The following is an 18,854-nucleotide window of genomic DNA, read 5'->3' as shown; positions in this document are numbered from 1 at the left end:
GTCATCTGTTCTCTGTTCATAGAGCCAGATGCCTGATCTCTGAGATAGAGCCCACAGGACCAGAGCGCTCTCCACGTTGTCCCATCTTCAGCAGGACCTCTGAGTGGGCAGACTTCCCCGACAGTTGAAGGCAAACCTTCCTGATGTCTTAGGAGATATTTTACTTTATCTTTGAAAAGCTGGCCACATGTCTTCAAAGGAAAACCATCCACATAAAATTGCCTCTGTGTTTGTCTCAGAAAGTAGCTACTGGGTTGCATTGCTGGCCTCCCTGGTGCCTCTGTGGCTTGTTGCTACGTTCCTTGGGGTAGACAGATCTATTGCCGAGCATGCCTTCTATGAGGTTGTGGATGCCATCTGTGTTACCGCCTGGAAAACCAGCCTGACTTTGAGGAGGTGCTGAAAGATAGCACAGATAGAGAAGTTCTGGACCAAAGATGGCTTCCTAGTGTGTGCTGGGGCTTCCGGAGGCACACATATTGAAGTGTCCTGCCCCAAAGGCCAGGAAAGTAACTATTGGAACTGGCATCAATACTTATTCTGTTGGAAGAAATTTAAAAATTTAATAAAGGAAATGGATAGATAATAAAGTGAACAAAAGGAAAAGAAATGTAGGATTTTAATTAAAAGATTCTTAAATGAATTGTGTTTCTTTTTTTTTATTTTAAGACAAGGTCTTGCTCTGTTGCCCAGGCTGGAGTGCAGTGGTGCGATCATAGCTCATGTAAACTTGAATTCGTGGGCTCAAGTGACTCTCCTGCCTCAGCCTCCCAAGTAGCTGGGATCACAGGCATGTGCCACTACCCCTGCCTAATTAAATTTTTTTTTTTCTTTTTTTGGTAGAGACCAGGCATCTTGCTATGCTGCCCATGCTGGTCTCAAACTCCGGGCCTCAAGTGTTCCTCCTGTCTCAGCCTCCCAAAGTGCTGGAATTTACAGTCATGTGCCTCTGCACTCTGCTCTTGTGTTTCATTCTGTCTCAGCTTTGAAACATGGAATAGACAGGCCTCTGGATCAGGGCTTTTAATGATTATGGCTAGGTCTTAGCTAAAAAAGGTCATGGTGGAGAGGCTTAAGTCTGTGTTTTTATTACCCTTAGTCTCTTCTGTTATTATTTATGTATTCAAAAAGCGTTTGAAGGTCTACTTTATGCCCAGGCATTATATTAAGTCCAGGGTATTCACCAATAATAAAAATGCCCATCATCTTTGGAAAACAGTATGGTGGTTCCTCAAACAATTAAAAATAGAATGATCAGCAATCCACTTCTGGGTATATATCCAAAAGAACGGAAAACAGAATGTCAAGAGATACAGGCACACCCATGTTCATAGTGGCATTATTCAGAGTAGCCAAGAGGTGGAAACAACCCAAACGTTCATTGATGGATGAATGGATAAACAAGATGTGGTGTATACATACGATGGAATATTATGTGGCCTTTCTATTGTGAAGGAAATCCTGTCACATGCTATAACATGGATGAACCTCGAGGACATTATGCTAAGTGAAATAAGCCAATTGCAAAAGGAACATTACTGTATGATTTCAATAATATGAGGTACCTAAAGTAATCAAAGTCATATGTATGTATAGAAAGTAGAATGGTGGGCTGGGCACGGTGGCTCAAGCCTGTAATCCCAGCACTTTGGGAGGCTGAGATGGGAGGATCACGACGTCAGGAGTTCGAGACCATCCTGGCTAACCCGGTGAAACCCTGTCTCTACTAAAAAATACAAAAAACTAGCCGGGCGAGGTAGCGGGCGCCTGTAGTCCCAGCTACTCGGGAGGCTGAGGCAGGAGAATGGCGTAAACCCGGGAGGCGGAGCTTGCAGTGAGCCGAGATCCGGCCACTGCACTCCAGCCTGGGCAACAGAGCGAGACTCCGTCTCAAAAAAAAAAAAAAAAAAAAAAAAAAAAAAAAAAAAAAGAAAGTAGAATGGTGATTACCAGAGCTAGGGGCAGGGGGGAGAAGCTGTTGTCTAATGGTGCTATGATCTGAATGTGTGGGTCCTCTCAAAATTCATGCGTTGAAACCTAACTCCTAAGGCCATGATATTAAGAGGTGGGGCTTTTTGGGAGGTGAGGTGATTAGGTCAGGAGGGCAGTGTTGTGGTCAACTATCTTCAGGGGCCTCTTGATGGTTGGCTTCTCCATGATAGTGAGCCTGTGTCATATCTCTGCTGGGGCTCAGCAGACCCCATATGGATCCCACTGTTGTGCCTGGGATGGTCCCACTATTTCCTGGCCTGGGAGCATGAGGGCTGAGGCCACTGGTGTAAATTCCAGATTGGTCTTGTTAAAGAGAAGCAGCATCAGTCACTTTTTAAAGAAAGAGATTTTATTCGAACCACTGCAGTATTGAAGAGAGACTTTAGTATAAACTGAGCCCACTCCAACTAAGACAGTGGTAAATGGGGCATTTAAAGGGAGAACATAGAGGTAATTAAAAGGGGGTCTGGGGAAGTAAAAAAAGAGAGGACAAAGAAAGGCTGGGAAAAATGGAAAATTACAGAAGGGGTTAGTGGAAAAGTACTGAAAACTGTTTGGTAATGTGGGTTGGGACACAGTACATTTTGCAGCTTAGCAGCATTGGGTTTTTTTGAGCAAAGACTTAGCACAGGGGCTGGGGCCACCATTAGGGACTGTCATGGTCTGAATGTCTCCCCAAATTCACATGTTGCAACTTAATCACCAATGTGATAGCGCTAACAGGTGGGGCCATCGGGGGTGATTAAGTCATGAGGGTGGAGCCCTCATAAATGTGATTAGTGACCTTATAAAATGTGATTAGTGACCTTATTAGTGACTGGAGGTAACTAGCCTCCTTTTGCTGTTCTGCTCTTCTACCATGTGAGGATACAGCATTCTAGGCACCATCTTGGAAGCAAAGACAGAGGCCCTCACCAGACACTGAACGTGCTAATACCTTGATCTTGGACCTCTCAGCCCCCAGAACTGTGTGGAAATAAATTTCTGTTCTTTTATAAATGACCTTGTTTCAGACATTTTGTCATATCAGCACAAGCAGACTAAGACAGAGACACAGTCTAGTATAGGCAGAAGCCAGGCTGAAGTCTGGTCAAGTCTCCTGGCACAGTGTTTGGGCAAGTCCTTTGTGCTATGTGAAAGTTCACAGTTCACAACTCCCTCCTGCTGCATAGCCTTCCTATTGGGGCAGTTAGAAAGCTGTGGATCAGGAAGTTTGGAGGATTCCTGTCCTTTCTTTCCAACCCCAGTGGGCGATGGGAGGGTCAGGGTGGACCTCACTTAGCCAGGCTCAACTTGAAAGACCCTACACCTATTTCTGCCTTTATTTCAGAGAGTGGCTGGTCATGCAATAGGTGAGGGACAATGTTATTGAAAAAAGACTCCCAAGGATGCCTCCAACTGCTGCAGAATTTGCTGAGGTGATTGTTTTCATACCCTTTAACTGTTGGAGATCATCAGGGATGCTCCTAGAACAACAGATGCTGCTGTGGAGGCTCCAAGATAGTTGAACTGCTAATGTCCTAGGCCCCTGTGCTCTGCCACTGCTTTGCTCAAGCTGGAGCCTAAGGCAGGGAGGGATGGAACCAGAGAGTTGTTCTCCTGGCTGTCGTTCACCCAGGCTGACCCATCCAGAGACCCAAGTCCTGTCCAGAGCCCAGTGAGACTGACTGTCTCATGAGTCTGTCTCATGGCTGTGTCCTTGGCCAGCCACAGCCACTCAAATCTGCTGAGAGGGAGAGATAAGTATGAACCTGTTGGTCTTGTCCTCTCTTGAAGCAAATAGCAGGCTTCCTGTAAGTAAGCCACAGGTGGCTCTGCCCACACATATCTGCCTCGCTGTAGTGTACGAAGACTGTGCAAATATCTCACATTCAGCTTTCCTCCTTACTTGCCTCCACCTGAATATAGCTGTCAATGAGCTCACTGCTGCCCGCTGAGCAGGTCCTGTATGCTGGTTGGCCAATGAGGAAATGGGTCCAAGGTGGGCCAACTGGCCTCCAGGAGACCAGTTGCACCCAACGTCTTTGTGGGAAAACCCCTTGAGCTACAACTTAACAGAACAGATTTGTTCCCACAGTGCAGTTGACAGAAATATCTTGCCAGGCTAGACTTCTTTCTCCAGTAAGACAGCACCACCCCACCCACAGCTGTAAGCACAGCTGATTTCTTTTGAAAAGAGAGGATTGTGGCCGGGCGCGGTGACTCACACCTGTAATCCCAGCACTTTGGGAGGCCAAGGCAGGTAGATCATCCGAGGTCAGGAGTTTGAGTGCAGCCTGACCAACATGGTGAAAACCCTGTCTCTACTTAAAAATACAAAATTAGCCGGACGTGGTGGCTCATGTTTGTAATCCCAGCCACTTGGGAGACTGAGGGAGGAGAATCACTTGAACCTGGGAGGTGGAGGTTGTAGTGAGTCGAGTTTGTATACCATTACACTCCAGCCTGGGCAACGAGAACAAAACAACGTCTCACAAAAAAAAAAAAAAAAAAAAAAAAAAGAAAGAGAGATTGAGAGAGGAAGAGAGAGAGGTTTGTTACCACAAAGACCAGGGCTGGCTTTGGCAGGCCAGGGCTAGTTGTGAGGAAGTGCTTGTGGGCTCCATGCTTCAGCCTGGGACAAAGGGGTGGGAAAGATATGAAAACTTGGTATCAGGAACTGCCACATCCCTCTCCTCTATGCTCTCAATTATAGCTCCCTGTCAAACGCCTCACAAAGTCAAAAAAGTCAGGCTCAGGAATTGGTGATACCGATACTTCTGGGGCCCCAGAAAGTTCCTATTCGCAGACACTGTGCCCAGTCTCTTTCCTTTGTCTTCCTGAGAAGGCACTCTGTGGGCCACCTAGAAACTAGTTTAAGTGTCCCAACTTAGAGCCAAAAATGGAAAAAGCGCAAAGGTGCCCAGCGCAGTGGCTCACACCTGTAATTCCAACACTTTGGGAGGCCAAGGTGGGCGGATCACCTGAGGTTGGGAGTTCGCGACCAGCCTGACCAACATGGAGAAACTCCGTCTCTATTAAAAATACAAAATTAGCCAGGCATGGTGGCGCATGCCTGTAATCCCAGCTACTCGGGAGGCTGAGGCAGGAGAATCACTTGAACCCAGGAGGTGGAGGTTGCAGTGAGCCGAGATGGCGCCATTGCACTCCAGCCTGGGCAACAAGAGTGAAACTCAGTCTGAAAAAAGAAAAGAAAAGAAAAGAAAAAGCATAAAGATTTCCAATTTTGAGGGCCTGAAAGAAGGACCATGAATTAAATGAAGCAAAAGAGGAAGGCTTGGAGGGCTCACGGAACAAAAGGAAGCTGCATGAATGGAAACAAGAGGGCAAGAAATCAATTAAGATCTGAAGTTGTGTATTCAGTGTTAATTCAACAGACGTTATTAAGGCCTACTCTATGTCAAGCACTGGGCTAAGCGCTCAGGGTAAGAAGCAGAACTAGACATGGTTCACCGGAGTAAACAGGCATGTAAACACTAATTGCAATATGGTGAAAGAAGGGCCCAATGAAAAATGTCAAAGCAAGAAGACTAGGTTGTTCCATACTACTGTCTTTTATAGGAATATGGTGCTGGTGGCTTCTGTGTGAGCAAAGGCAATTGGGAGCCCTCTACCACAACTCTTTGTCCTTCTTTCCCCTTCACTCCTTTCTATCTATATCCTTTTCTTCTGTCTCTTCTTTCCTCCTCCTCTACTGCTATAAAATGGCACCTAAGGGCACTCTCTAATTCCATTAATAGAACAGAGTTGAATACAAGTGTCCCCACTCATCTGCAGTGTTGCTTTTCTTGGTTTCAGATACTCACAGTCAACTGTGGCCTGAACATATTCAATGGAAAAGTCCAGAAATAATTCATAATAAATTGTCGTTCATTCTGAGCAGCATGATGAAGTTTCTTGCTGTTCCCCTGTGTTCCGCCTGGGAGGTGAATCATCCCTTTGCCCAGTGTATGCACCCACCCATTAGTCACTTAGCAGGCTGGTCTTGGTGATCACATCAACTGTTGAGGTATTGTAGTGCTTGTGTTCAAGTAACCCTGTTAGAACAGGCAGATAGTTAGACGTGATCATGAAAGGGGGCCTCTGGAAGAGGAAGTGCTGTAAAATCTAGCACCTCAGAGACTGCCTGAAACATGCATGCTAAATATGAGCAGAGAGGAGGGGAAATACCGAAAGGAATGTCCCCTCAAGGAGGGGACACTGAGAAATGTTACTTTCTCAAGGTGTGCAGAAAGGAATACCCTGAAACACCCCTTAAGATGCCCAGTAATCGCCGGGCGCAGTGGCTCAGGCCTGTAATCCCAGCACTTTGGGAGGCTGAGGTGGGTGGATCACCTGAGGTTGGGAGTTCAAGACCAGCCTGACCAACATGGTGAAACCCCGTCTCCACTAAAAATACAAGAAATTAGGCCAGGCGTGGTGGCTCACGCCTGTAATCCCAGCACTTTGGGAGGCTGAGGCGGACAGATCACAAGGTCAAGAGATCGAGACTATCCTGGCCAACATGTTGAAACCCTGTCTCTACTAAAAATACAAAAATTAGCTGGGCATGGTGGCATGTGCCTGTCGTCCCAGCTACTCAGGAGGGTAAGGCAGGAGAGTCGCTCGAACCTGGGAGGTGGAGGTTGCAGTGAGCCAAGATCGCACTCCATCCTGGCAACAGAACCAAGACTCCGTCCCCCCACAAAAAAAATACAGAAAAAAAAAATACAAAAAATTAGCCAGGTATGGTGGCCAGCACCTTTAATCCCAGCTACTCAGGAGAATCGCTTGAACCCAGGAGGCAGAGGTTGCAGTATGCCGAGATTGCACCACTGCACTCCAGCCTGAGCATGACAGGGAGAGACTCTGTCTCAAAAAAAAAAAAAAAAAAAAAAAAAAAAAAAAAAAGCCCAGTAATCATTCGTTTTGTGGTTAAATTGTCAGAATGTAGCTAACTACATGCTAATAGGAGGGTTTGAAAAGGGCAAAAGGGGAATTCCTAAGAGACACACAGTCGGAGTAAGTACAGATTTGACCTTCCTGGGGTGGTGGTTATGAGACACACTGCATTAGGTAGGATTCATATGGATCACTGGGACCCAATCATGCACATTAACCAACAGTAAGGGAGGGTCCCACAAGGCTGGGTGGGGAACTAGATGGGGACAAAGGCAGAGACTTAAGACAGAAGCCAGGAAACCAGACAAAGACAAAGGCAGACTTGAGACAGAGGCCAGAACTTAAACAAAAAGTTCAACATAAAAACTACATTGCAGAACTCTCGGGGCTGTTCCCAGCCAGGTCAGCCCACTCCTCTCTTACAGTGTACATTTATTTCCATAATAAACCATTTTTGCTTGCTTCACTAATTGGTCTCTTGGCTGAATTCCTTTTGTCAGACGACAAGAACCAAGGATCCCCACACTTCTCAACAACAATCCTCATTAAATTTAATAGTGGCCCAAAATGTAAGAATAGTGATGCTGGTATATTATGATTTTCTATTTTATTATTGATTATTGTTGTTTATCTCTTACTGAATGTAATCTATAAATTAAACTTTATCATACGTAGAGCAAGAAATGTAGTATATATGTAGTTTGTACTATCTGCCATTTCAGGTATCCACTGGGGGTGTGGGAAGGTGTTGCTAACCCCATGTGTTAGTCCATTTTTGAGCTGCTATCAAGGAGTACCTAAGACTGGATAATTCATAAAGAATAGAGGTTTAATTTGCTCATGGTTCTGCAGGTTGTACAAGCATGGAACAAATGTCCACTGGCTTCTGGTGAGGGCCTCAGGAAGCTTACAATCATGGCAGAAGGTAAAGGGGGAGCAGGCACATCACACGGTGAGAGTGGGAGCAAGAGAGAAAGACAGGAGATGCCACACACTTTAAACAACCAGATCAGAACAAGAACTCACTTATCACCAGAAGTATGGTGCTAAGCCATTTGGTGAAGGATCTTCCCTCTTGATCCAAACGCCTCTTACCAGGCCCCACCTCCAACCTCCAAGACTGGGGATTACATTTCTTTTTTCTTTTCTTTTCTTTTTTTCTTTTTTTTTTTTTTTTGAGACAGAGTCTTGCTCTGTTATCCAGGCTGGAGTGCAGTGGCATAATCTTGGCTCACCGCAACCTCCGCCTCCCGTATTCAAGTGATTCTGCTGCCTCAGCCTCCCGAGTAGCTGGGATTACAGGGACGTGCCACCATGCCTGGCTAATCTTTGTAGTTTTAGTAGAGATGGGGTTTCACCATGTTGGCCAGGCTGGTCTTGAACCCCTGACCTCAAGTGATCCACTTGCCTTGGCCCCCAAAAGTGCTGGGATTACAGGCATGAGCCACTGCACCTGGCCTGGGGATTACATTGCAATAGGAAATTTGGAGAGGACAAACATCTAAACCACATCACCCCTATTCTAAGGAAACAGAACTTCCCTGTGGAAATGGGATATCCAGCTCCTTAGTCCTCCGCTGTGCGAAGGGCATTAATAATTGTGTTAAATTATTATTTTGTGGACAGAACTTTCCTAATCAACAAGAAACCAAGTTTAATTCCTAAGATCTAAACCAGTTAGATAGAAATAACCCAACACAAAGAAAAGAGGAAAGTATTTGTATGGTTTGGCCCAATGTGTTCCTTTTGAATTTCAATTTTTATTTATAAAAGATAATAGCTTGAAACTATTGGCGGGGCACGGTGGCTCAAGCCTGTAATCCCAGCACTTTGGGAGGCCAAGATGGGCGGATCACGAGGTCAGGAGATCGAGACCATCATGGCTAACACGGTGAAACCCCGTCTCTACTAAAATACAAAAAAAAAAAAAAATTAGCCGGGCGAGGTGGCTGGCGCCTGTACTCCCAGCTACTCGGGAGGCTGAGGCAGGAGAATGGCGTGAACCCGGGAGGCGGAGCTTGCAGTGAGCTGAGATCCGGCCACTGCACTCCAGCCTGGGCAACAGAGCCAGATTCCGTCTCAAAAAAAAAAAAAGAAAACAAAAAACAAAAACCAAACAAAAACAAACAAACAAAAAAAACTAGCCGGGCGAGGTGGCGGGGGCCTGTAGTCCCAGCTACTCGGGAGGCTGAGGCAGGAGAATGGCGTAAACCTGGGAGGCGGAGTTTGCAGTGAGCTGAGATCCGGCCACTGCACTCCAGCCTGGGCGACAGAGCCAGACTCCGTCTCAAAAAAAAAAAAAAAAGAAAAAGAAACTATTATCAGTTTTAAACAGAAAATAGTTTGAAACTCACACTTACTACCCACATTTTGCATATATTAACATTTTCCTTCAAGTATTTTTTTAGATAAAATATTTGTATTCAACCAAAGACCCACGCTTTTTTTGTCCCTCTTCTAGGAGTGGGTTTGTGTCATTCATCCCAGGAATATTGTTATATTTTGCTGTATTTTTGTGTTAGCAAAATAAATAGTAAGTTTGTATGTTTTGAAACTTTATATAAGAAGGCCTAATACTGTGTATATCTTTTGTTACCTGATATTTTCACTCAGTGTTCTCATATGGTAGCTCCATTAAACTTTTGTATTCCACCAAAGAACAAACTAGTTCATTGCTTATTTATTTCCATTGTATTTCTTGTGCTTTCTACTTACTATGCTTTTCTTTGATTTATTTTTTTCACCTCTCTTACTATCTTGTGTTTATTTATAGTGTTTTGTTTCCTTTTCCTCTATTACTTTAGAAATGATACAATCTATTTTGATTTTTCTAGCCTTTATCCTTAAATTTTTAACGCAAACAACTGCCTTCAAAATCTGCATTCTCCTCCCAAATAATACAAAGATCTTAAATTTTTAACTTCAATTGGCTTTAGTCACTTGCCATGTTATTATTGTCTAAAACTGTGCTGTCTAATACAATAGCTACTAGCCATATGTGTCTATTTAAATTTAAATTAATCAGTGTTAGACAAAATTAAAAATTATTGTCCTTAGTTGCATAGCCACATTTCAAATGTTCAATAGTTACATGTGGCTAATGGCTACCAGATTGGACAGAGCAGATCCAGAACATTTCTGTCGCTGAAGAAAATACTGCAAGACAATCCTAGCTATTTACATCTAGTTTTTAACTCTCTGCCTAGTCATTATTATTTATTTATTTATTTATTTATTTATTTTGAGACAGAGTCTCACTTTGTTGCCCAGGCTGGAGTGCAGTGGGGCAATCTGGGCTCACCGCAAGCTCTGCCTGCTGGGTTCACGCCATCCTCCCGCCTCAGCCTCCCGAGTAGCTGGGACTACAGGTGCCCACCACCACGCCCGGCTAATTTTTTTCATATTTTTAGTAGAGACGGGATTTCACCATGTTAGCCAGGATGGTCCTGACCTCATGATCTGCCCGCCTCGGCCTCCCAAACTGCTAGGATTACAGGTGTGAACCACTGCGCCTGGCCTTCTAGTCATTATTATTAGTATTGATTTTTAGAATCAAGACTTTCTTAGATTTACCTTTGTGTTTACCAATTTATTTGCTTACCATTGTTTTTGCATTTGTAGGGATATAAAATATAAATCCTGAGCAAAGAATATTATATTATTTTTCATAATATATCTCCTTTTCCCCCACTCTGCCCATCTCATGAGCACTCCTCAGCTTCATCTCCTAGTTTATCTCTTTTCAAATAAGTATGCTCTACTTTCAACCAGTCCATTAATTTAATCTTTCAATAATGTATTTTTGAATTCTAAAAGTATGATTTGCTCAAATCTACTTTTCTTTGAGGGTCTTGTTCTGTCCTGTGTATTTCCCTACCTTTAAAAAACATTTCATTTTAAATATGTTAATTTTAGAGTGTAATCGATTTTTTTTGGACCTCAGTTATCTAACCTATGAAATGGAGCTTTAGACTAAATGGCCTGTAAGGTGACTTCCAGCTCTGAAATTTTAGTATGTACTCTGACATTCATTTATTTATTTATTTATTTATTTATTTTTTTATTTTTATTTTTTTTTTGAGACGGAGTCTCGCTGTCTCCCAGGCTGGAGTGCAGTGGCCGGATCTCAGCTCACTGCAAGCTCCGCCTCCCGGGTTTACGCCATTCTCCTGCCTCAGCCTCCCGAGTAGCTGGGACTACAGGCACCCGCCACCTCGCCCGGCTAATTTTTTGTATTTTTAGTAGAGACGGGGTTTCACCGTGTTCGCCAGGATGGTCTCGATCTCCTGACCTCGTGATCCGCCCGTCTCGGCCTCCCAAAGTGCTGGGATTACAGGCTTGAGCCACCGCGCCCGGCCTCATTTATTTTTTTTAATAAATATTGTTGGAGTACTTTGCATTTCCAAGTAATGAAGGTGGCACTGAAGCATGCCAGTGAATAAAGAATGATTAAGTTAAAAGCCACCTTTCCCAGACCTCTACAGGCTCTGAGCCAGCACCTTCAGTTTTCTCATATCCCTTTCCTATATTAGCATAGAGAGAAACAGGTGGCTGACCAGATGGATAGAGGCCAGGAAAAATTTCCATCTGGGTTTGGTTTCAGATCAGAGATATTTTTTTGGAGGCTCATCAAAGAATCCAGTGAAAGGCTGAGAAAAAGAGGTGAACATTAGATCTCTAAGCTTCTCAGAGATTTTTGTTTTGATCCTTATAGCACATAAAATATAAAATTAGAGTTCCAACAGTTTTTCTACACTCTGTAAAATCAGCAGAATACAAGAGGGCTGGAAGAACAGTAACAAAGGCCTGTGTTTCTTTTTATCTAAAGATTCCTGAAATTGACCTGGAAGAACATAGTAAGATGCTAGAAGGGAGCTGTGGGTATGACCTGGGGTGAGGGATAGGAGAGGTGATTTTATTATATTTCTCTAAAGGGCAAGTGATTGATCAATACAACCATTTCTGCAGCTTGTATCTCACAGTGCCTCACAAGCATCTTTCAGGTTTTGCTCCTGTGTTGTCAAATGTTTGGTGAGTAAAGGATACAATGAGATTCAGTAGTCCCAAGCCCTGGCTTCTATCAGCCTATCACACTGATGGTGTGAATGCTGTGGATAGGAACTATAGTTTCTCAGGCAAATAACATGGAACCAATTAAAAGAAATACTCAACTCATTTCAAGGTGCATTGGCTCTCCAGCCCCCTTTCTAACCAGATGCAGTCATGATGTTTTATACTTTTATTTATTTCCTTTGCTTAGGTTTTTAGAATAAACTTGATTAAGTCATACTTTATGTATACTTTCCCTTATTGAGACATACTTTGTATATGATACTTTGTTTTAAATTTCAACAAAATGTAACTTCCCTTCATTTTCTATACTGTCCCAGACAAAGTTTTGAAACTAAATGTCAAGGTGGAATTATTCTTTTGACTACAGATGTTTTGGGAGACTTGACTGTCTCTGAAATTTCTTTTCCTTTGTGTTAACTATAAAACAACTGTTCATTCTAACTAAAGATCTAAATAAAGATCTTTAACATTTGTATGCTTTCTCTAGGCCCTTGACGCACTGTGTTTAATTTCTGCTACCTACATAGAATTTTTATCCCTTTGTATTAGCCTGTTTTCACACTGCTGATAAAGACGTACCCAAGACTGGGTAATTTACAAAGAAAAAGAGGTTTAAAGGCCTCACAGTTCCATGTGGCTGGGAGGCCTCACACTCATGGTGGAAGGTGAAAGGCACATCTTACATAGTGGCAGACAAGGGAGATATGAGAGCCAAGTGAAAGGGGAAATCCCTTATAAAACCATCAGATCTTGTGAGACTTACTCACTACCATGAGAACACTATGGGGAAAACTGCCCCATGATTCGATTATCTCCCACCAGGTCCCTCCCACAACACGTGGGAATTATGGGAGCTACAATTCAAGATGAGATTCTGGGGTGGGGACCCAGCCAAACCATATCACCCTCCTTTTCCCTCATTCCTGTTTCTATCCAAATAGCTTTTCTATCTGTCAGTTTTCCCTCCGAAATGTCTTGCCCTCATCCCTTCCTTTCTGATCCCATTTTGGAACATCTTTTCCTGGCCTCATTTCTTTTTTGTGGTTGTTTGTGTTTTTTGTTTTTTTTGAGACAGAGTTTCGCTCTTGTTGCCCAGGCTAGAGTGTAATTGTGCAATCTTGGCTCACCGTAACCTCCGCCTCCTGGGTTCAAGCGATTCTCCTGTCTTAGCCTCCTGAGTAGCTAGGATTCCAGGCGTGCGCCACTATACCCGGCTAATTTTTGGCATTTTTAGTAGAGACAAGGTTTCACCACATTGGCCAGGCTGGTCTCAAACTCCTGACCTCAGGTGATCCGCCTGCCTCAGCCTCCCAAAGTGCTGGAATTACAGGCATGAGCCACTGAGCCCGGCCCATGGCCTCATTTCCTTTTATTTGATTGAGATAATTAATTCTACACATGCTCTGACCAGATTAATGTTCCTAAAATACAACTTTGATATAGTCTCTCCTTGCTCAAAAGCCATCAATGACTCCCTTTTTCCTACTAAATCAGGCACTGTGTACTTATTCTGTTGGCTGTGACCTCTAGAGTCAGACGCAATGTACCCGGCCACTTTCAGTTGTACTCTGTACTTACCTTCCTGTGGACCTTTCATTCTAGTCACATTAGTATCTGCTAAGGGCTTGGCCACATCTGCCTTTACTTAAAATGTCCTTGTTCCACATCTCTGTAGAGGCAATATTGCCTACTTTTGATCCTCAAATCAAATACTCCTTTCTCTCATTAGCTTTCCCTCAATCAATGCAAATGTATATGTTATTTTTAATAAATATGATGCTTGATACTATGCCTATATCACATATTTTTAACTCAATTAAAATATTTTAAAATAAGAAATACCTGTTCACTTAATATTGAAGTAAATTCTACTGAATGTAAAGGATCAGATTCTACATTTGAACCTTAACATATTCATTTTTTTTTTTTTTTTTCCAGACAGAGTCTCATACTCTGTCGCCCAGTCTGGAGTGCAGTGGCGCGATCTTAGCTCACTGCAACTTCTGCCTCTCAGGTTCAAACGATTCTCCTGCCTCAGCCTCCCGAGTATCTGGGACTACAGGTGCACACCACCATGCCTGGCTAATTTTTTATAGAGATGAGGTTTTGCCATGTTAGTCAGGCTGGTCTTGAACTCTTGACTTCAGGTGATCCACCTGCCTTGGCCTCTCAAAGTGTTGGGATTATAGGCGTAGCCACTGTGCCCAGCCCTTATTTATTCTTAAATGCTCTTTGATATAGTAATAAAGATCTGGGTTCAAATCCTACCCCTGCCTCTTGCTAGTACAGAATTCTGAGATCTTTTTAAACTTTAGTCTTCTCACTTGTAAAATGACGATTAAAAATGACCACTTCACAAGGTGAGGTAAAAATTCAATAAGATTTTATGGTTTATAAAGTGCTTAGCAAAGTGTCTGGCACATAGTACATGTTCAGTGAATGGTTACTATTACTTCAAGCTAAATCATAAACTACTTCAAGAGAGATTTTTATACTCTAAAGCTTTCTGTCTAATGTAGTAGTCAGTATCCACATGTAGTGATGAAACACCTGAAACGTGGCTAGTCTGAACTGAGAGGGGGTAGTACACATGGGATTTTTAAGACAGCAAAAAGGAAAAAAAAAAAAAAAAGTAAAAGTAATCCCAACACTTTGGGAGGCCTAGGTGGGGGAATTGCTTGAGACCAGGAGTTCGAGACCAGCCTGAGCAACATAGCGAGACCCTATCTCTACAAAAAATTAAATTAGCCGGGCATGGTGGCACATGCCTGTGGTTCCAGCTACTCGGGAGGCTGAGGCAGGAGGATTGCTTGAGCCTGGGATGCTGAGGCTGCAGTGAGAGCAACTGCACTCCAACCTGAGTGATAGAGCAAGATCCTGTCAAAAAAAAAAAAGGAAAAAGAAAAAATTCTCTCAACACTTTTTACTATTGATTACATGTTGAAATGGTAATATTTTGGATATGTTAGGTTAAATATATTACTAAATTAATTTCAACTGTTTGTTTTTTACTTTTTAAAATGTGGCTACTATAAAATTTAGAATTATGTATGTGTCTTGCATTATATTTCTATCAAGCAGCACTGATCTAAAAATCTTTGTTCGTGGAAAGAATTAGGTATACAGATGCTTAACTAATATTTGATTATTTGGTATGGCTAAAGCTCTTCATCATTTTTAAAAACATTTATTTCTTTTTATTTCTTTTTTCCCCTACCATGCCAATGTACATCATTTTATTACATTAAGGGACCGTATCTTTAAAAATGCATGCTTACAACAAATCTAGACAGATTTACAGAATGGAGTTATTATTAGAGCATTTCAAATGTATATTCATATTCACTCAATTTTAGTCATTTCCTTCTGCAAATCTGTGGCTCTAAGCATTGAAGCAAAACTCTTCAGAGCATCAGTAAAGGCTTGTACAATTAAGAATGGGGGCTTAGCTGGGTGCGGTGGCTCACACCTGTAATTTCAGCACTTTGGGAGGCCGAGCTGGATGGATCATGAGGTCAGGAATTCAAGCCTGACCAACATGGTGAAACCCCGTCTCTACTAAAAATACAAAAATTAGCCAGGCGTGGTGGCATCTGCCTGTAATCCCAGCTACTCGGGAGGCTGAGGCAAGAGAATTGCTTGAACCTGGGAGGTGGAGGTGGCAGTGAGCCGAGATCGTGCCACTGCACTCCAATCTGGGCGACAGAGCAAGACTTCATTAGAAAAAAAAAAAAGAAAAGGATTGGGGGCCGGGCACGGTGGCTCATGCCAAGGTGGAAGGATCACTTGAGGCCAGGAGTTTAAGACTATTCTGGGCAGCATAGTGAACCTATCTCTCAGAAGAAGAAGAAGAAAAAAAGAATGGGGATGACTTCTTACAGACTGAGAAATCAGATTACTGAAATTAACCTTGGCAAATACCAATGAATCACTAATTGTTGGCAAGCCAACTGTGTTGTTATATTTAATGGGAAAATCAGGATCACTGACGTTCTCTGTCTGGCTCCTGGATTTTCCGGCTCTTTTCAGCATATCTAACTGGAAGGACTCCAGGAAGCAACAGAAGAGTGCAAAAGGGAGACAAGAAAGGTTATTAGACTCTTTTATTTATTTATTTATTTATTTATTTATTTATTGAGACAGAGTTTCAATCTTGTCACCCAGGCTGGAGTGCAATGGTGTGATCTTGGCTCATTGCAACCTCCGTTTCCCGGGTTCAAGTGATTCTCCTGCCTCAGTCTTCCAAGTAGCTGGGATTATAGGTACCGGCCACCACACCCAGCTTTTTTTTTTTTGTATTTTTGGTAGAGACGGGGTCTATGTTGGCCACGCTGGTCTCGAACTCCTGACCTCAGGTGATCTACCTGCCTCGGCCTCCCAAATTGCTGGGATTACTGGTGTGAGCCACTGTGCCCGCTGATCAGACTCCTTTAAAACAGTCTTCTAAAGGAGTCCATTTGGTATTCCATAATGTTCCTTGAGCGTGGAGTAAATGCATCTGATGGCTTCCAACACTGTCAGAATCCAAGTCAAACAATACCCTGCCTATGTTGTTATTATTATTTTTTAGCCAATTGGACTTCCAGCAGGAAAAGGTCCCACTCAAGGAAGTGTGTGGATTGGTTGTATTGTAAGTTTTTTGGTGGAAGTGGGAAGGGGGCTTGAATTTGGTTGTCTGAATTGTTTCAGAATGCACTACAGTGCTTCCTCCCCTTCTCCTATCCCTTGACTGCTCTCCAACTACCATTTACCACCACTACAAATGGTTAACATTTATTTAATGCTTACTACATACCAGGCACTTTTTTCAGTAGTTTACATCTGTTATGACTTCGCTGGATACTTAAACCTTTATTTGAGTTGGATACTACTAACCTAATTTGAAAGGTGAAGAAACTGATGCACAGGGTGGTTAAGTAAGTTGCCTAGTCGCACAGCTAATATACAGAGCAGCCAGAAAGAGTAACCAAATCTGCCTGTCTTGGTGCTTGAAACTCTAGATGCTCTAGCATCTGAAGATTCTGACTTCACACTGTGGAACTGCTAGGTTAGGGCAAGCCTGTGCCTGCCGATGATTCCTTGAGCTGCTGTGACACCTGGAGGCATAGATTTGCTCACCTCCAAGCTTTGGTGACCTTTGAGTAAATGTCAAAGGACTGCTAGTGAATTATGGCACTTTCCTGAGTGCCTAAACAAGTTATTAATTACAGGGTATTATTTGAAATGTTTTGCAACATATTATATTCATTGGTTTGAACAAAGGTATATATAATTTCATGTCAATAATATTTATTATGGAATTTGTATTGTGTCTTTGGGTATTTTTTGGACTCTACGGACATAGAAAAATGGCAGTATTACATTTATTTGCAATCTCTTGTTTTCTTTCCATTATCCTCCTGTATACTCTGCTCTCCAGGGAGCCCCCTAGCGTTTAGGCAGCCTTAGAGATGGGCTTGAGTCCATTGAAGTCTAGGGTGGAAAGAAAATTGAAACGGAGGAAAGCAGGAATGTGACCCAAGTGTGGAAACTGTAGATACACTACTTTATTAGCTTATATGTGTTTTTTAATTTTGAATCAGGATAGAGGAGGAGCATGGGGTAAGCTCAGCTGGACTTTTTATGAGATATGTACAAATGCTCCTAATTTTTCTGTAGCAACAACCTGATTGATTTTGGGCAGTTTGGAGGTGTCGGCGATAACAAAGGAAACACATTTTCTCTGCTTAAAGATTTCATGCCCTAATGAAAGAAGGGAGAAACACCAATTAAATATCGATGTATCCTTCACAGCTAAAGATGATGATATTAGGACAAATCAAGTCTTTATCAAAGTCCATGGCATGATTAATTCATTAAATAGAATTGTCTTTACATAGTTTCCAAATTCGCCATTAGCTCATGGAATGTTAGAGTAAGACAGATTATCAGAGATATTCTAATTCAGTTTCTTCATCTTATACTGTATATATGGAAACAAGCCCAGAAAAAAGTGTGAGAATCAAACATACGGTTTTCAGATTTCCACTCATTTGGACTTTCTACTACAAATGACTCGACTTCTTTGCTAGTTTGAGCTAAGCTTCCCGGTTCTTTTAGTGTTAATTTTAAATTGTTTCCAGAGCAGTGGATATCTCAGTACTCTGTCCAATAAATTAACAAAATAAGAGTTATGATCAAGTGATAAAAAATCTTTTTTTTTTTTTTTTGAGACGGAGTCTCGCTCTGTCACCCAGGCTGGAGGCAGTGGTGCGATCTCGGCTCACTGCAAGCTCCGCCTCCCGGGTTCACGCCATTCTCCTGCCTCAGCCTCCCGAGTAGCTGGGACTACAGGTGCCCGCCACCACACTGGGCTAATTACTTTTTTGCATTTTTAGTAGAGACGGGGTTTCACCGTGTTAGCCAAGATGGTCTCGATCTCCTGACCTCGTGATCCGCCCGCCTCCGCCTCCCAAAATGCTGGGATTACAGGCGTGAGCCACTGCGCCTGGCGTGATAAAAAATCTTAAGTAAATCAGTAATTACCTCTTGCTATATAACTGCAAACAGGATCTTTATTCTAGAATTTTCTTTTTTTTTTTTTTTGCCCGTTAATTAACACAAAGGCAAGCTGTCAAATGACAGCCTTTTTGCTTTAACTAAGGATCGATTTATCTGCCCACTAGGATGGCATAAAACATAGTAACTATAAACTGAATAATAACTAGAAATACATGTACCCACACAAATAGATGGCATATATATTTAGTTTAGGCAGATTATTCTTAGAATATTTAGCAGTATATAGTGAGTCCTGAAGACTTTCAAACATAAGCTAATAATCAGTTGGCTGAAATTTCAGATAAAGAGCTATTAAATGTCTGGTGTTGGGCAAACTGGTATTTTAGCTTCTTGTTCAGTAAAATTAA

The sequence above is a fragment of the Chlorocebus sabaeus genome, chromosome 17 (genome assembly GCF_047675955.1).
Source record: "Chlorocebus sabaeus isolate Y175 chromosome 17, mChlSab1.0.hap1, whole genome shotgun sequence".
NCBI classification, from domain to species: domain Eukaryota; kingdom Metazoa; phylum Chordata; class Mammalia; order Primates; family Cercopithecidae; genus Chlorocebus; species Chlorocebus sabaeus.
This window is presented reverse-complemented; position numbering follows the sequence as displayed.